This window comes from Microtus oregoni, unplaced genomic scaffold, assembly GCF_018167655.1.
Source record: "Microtus oregoni isolate MIOR12 unplaced genomic scaffold, Mior012 000022F_ref0000154, whole genome shotgun sequence".
Lineage (NCBI taxonomy): Eukaryota > Metazoa > Chordata > Mammalia > Rodentia > Cricetidae > Microtus > Microtus oregoni.
The window spans coordinates 23,499,104-23,502,129 of record NW_024543081.1 but is presented as its reverse complement, the minus strand read 5'-3'; the positions used below and the strand labels follow the sequence as shown (position 1 = coordinate 23,502,129).

The 3,026-nt window shown below is 45.9% G+C and overlaps 1 pseudogene; it reads left to right on the top strand.

The window, feature by feature from the left end:
- Positions 1-1,971: 1,971 nt before the first annotated feature.
- Positions 1,972-2,104, top strand: LOC121461489 (annotated as a pseudogene).
- Positions 2,105-3,026: the final 922 nt, after the last annotated feature.

Sequence of the window (3,026 nt, the reverse complement as noted above, 5' to 3'; positions counted from 1 at the left end):
GGATAAAAATAATGTAAATATGAAATCATCTGGGTCTATGGGAAGCTACAAGAATGCTAAGGTCTGCCTCATGGCTAAGGAAACCCAACAGAAGATGGGTGAACCTTGCTTTCTGTCAGGGAGGAGAAATGTAGACCCTTTCGGATGAGAGACTCCAAGGCATCCTAACAGAAGCAGCAGCAGCAACTGCTGTCTGCACTAAATGTGGCCTAGGAATTGTTTTCAGTGGTTATCTCATTTCGTCTGTTTCGCAGTGACCCACAGTGAACACTGCTGGACAGAATCAACCAGAACCACTTGTCCTTCATTTGTGTCTTCCTAAAGCACAGGAGTTGTGTCTCAGAGCCTACAGAAAAAAGTGCCATCAGCAGTCTGAATTATCTCAAATCTGTCCCAATGCAAAGCTGATTAGCACACAGGGCTGTTGAAGAAATGACCTTTGTGGTTTCCAGGTACTCTGCTTTCTCAAGTCATGCATGGCTTTATGACATCCCATTTTTTCTTTGATCTTGTGAGATTGGGGCTTTCTGGGAATTTATTTCCAGTTATTTTTCAATAAGTTGCTCTGGCAGGTTCAATTCAGTTTGGCCTATACAGCCCTCCAAGGCTCTGTGGTCCCTTGGTTCCCTTCATTGGGTAGTTTTCATCTTAGAACAGCTTGATTCATGTACCAAACCTTGACCAGCATCAGCAGATACTAATATCTACCTTTTAGGTAAAGCAGCTGAGGCTGGCTCACACCTGTAATCCCAGTCCTGAGAAGATTGAAGCAGGAAGATTGGCTAGAGTTCCAGACTAGCCTGGGCTTCAGAATGAGCTACAGGATAGCCTGAGCTACAGTGTACATATCTACCTCACAACAACAATCAAAACAACAGTAACAGCAACAACAAATAACTTAAAGTTTGTCCAAAGACACACTTCATGGGGTAGTGGACATCCTAAACTCATTCATTTTGAAGTTGGAAATTGTCCAGAAGGGATGAGGGAAAAGAGAAAACCTTGCTGCTTACACCTCCAACCCCCAGCCTCAATTTGTGACTTGGGATGAGTTCGATACAACCTGAAGTTCGGGGAAGTCTACGTTTTTCATTTCCCCTGCTGGCCTCCTCCACGAGCTATGTCTATGTCCTCAGTATGGGAGTCATGGTTATTGTGCTTATGTTAATTGCTTCAGGGGGACGTGGAGCTTGACCCTGGCTGGAGGAGCCATTTGAGTCTGATGGTTCCTCTGGGAAAACTTCCCACACTGCTGCTGATGACACTTGCAGAGGCTCGGGCAGGCCACTGGATGGAACACACCCTCAGGGCTCCATAGCAGAGAGACATGCCTGATTGCCCGTTAAATTGGAACACACACTAGGACATCTGGAACAAGGGAAAGAAAAATGTCAGCAGTGTCAATGGGGCTGAGTGCTAAGAGCAGGGCTGCCAGGAAGGGGCTGGCTTCTGTCACTGGCTAGTGGTGTTTCTATGGAAGGATCATTCTGGACCCTTCCGGACTTGGGTTTTCTTTGTGAATGCAGAGATTGGATCATGCCTCTATGAAGTGCCCTTCAGCTCTAGAAGGGTGTTGTGAAATGTTAAATAGTTCCTTAGTTTTGGAAGTGCCACCAGGTGCAATGGGGTGACATGCTGATTGGTGCAAAGCTAAAAGCATGTGCAGTTCAGGAACAAGCCTGGTGAGAGACTGCAGCGGGAGAGGAGAGCACTGGGTTTATTTCCAAAGCAATGGTCTCTGAACAAAGCTTGGCAATTTTCTTTGGGAAGCCCACACATATCAGATAAGAAAGCACTGTAGGGGCAAGCTGGTTCTTGAGCGTGCTCAGTTAAGGCTGCTTGCCTAATGCATGCACAGCTTAAGACCAGCTTAAGACTCAAAACAAAAAGTACTGGGTCTCTTCCTGTAGCAGGGTGAGTGGGAGCTCCTGGTGCCTGAGCTCAAAACAAGATTCTACAGGTTGTAAGAAAATGGCAGACAAGCTGGACATAGCAGAAACGGCCAACTTCAACCAGGCCAAGCTGAAGAAAACCTAGATGCCAGGACAGCACCTTGCCCACCAAAGAAACCATTGAACAGGAAAAGAGGTGTGAAATTTACTAAAAGCCTAGACTGACGGATTTCTCCACCATACCTGCCCTGTCATCTCTGAGACACCCCCTCGAGATGTGGATGAAAAGCCACCTGCATGACAGAGGCGAGCCTCAAGCGTCCTGTAACTGCACACTCTGCTCTGAGGCTGTTGGCCAGCAGGTCTCTGAAGGGGGACTCACCACCCCATCCAACTGTCAAATCTCAACAGTTTGCCCTGGGATATTATAGAAAATTATTGGTATGATTGATGAAAATAAAACACACCTCTTTTTATGCCAAAATGTGTGTGTGGTGTGGGGTGGTTCGGATAGTAGACACTTTGGGGCAACGGTTAATTCAAGATTGTGGAGCACGTTCAAAAGATTAATTTGGAGAACAGGAAGACTTTTAGACATGCTCAGTTTGTATCATAGAGTGTTCAGAAATCCTCCGGTCGAGCTCAGTTTTCTCTAGTAAGTTTTAGTTAAACAAAAGGAAAGGAATGTGTGTTAATCTAGGAGTTTGCTACTACTGGTGTTTGCCTTTCTTGGCTAACAGAAGCTGTTGAACATACCACGAATGTGTTTCCTAATAGATGACAGTGTAGTGCAAAGACTTGCAAGAGACAGTGTAGGCTTGGATTGGAACTCACCTAATCCAAAATGTGCTCACCAGGCACTGGTACCTCCTGGTACTGATGGCTTCAGCACCACCTCTTGGCTGAGCTTTCATCCATGATGCAAAAACCAACCTGAGAAACTGTCAGAGGACTTTGCTTCTCGGTAATCTTGGGGCCACATGAAGGAAACAGGGAAAGGAAGAGAGAGAAGGCAAGAGAGGAAAGGGTAGAAGAGGAAGCGGGGATAAGTAGGAGAGGAAGAGGAGAAAATAGTGGTGGCTTTTGACATTTAACATATACTTGGAGAAAAAATGATACATCTGAACCCACTCC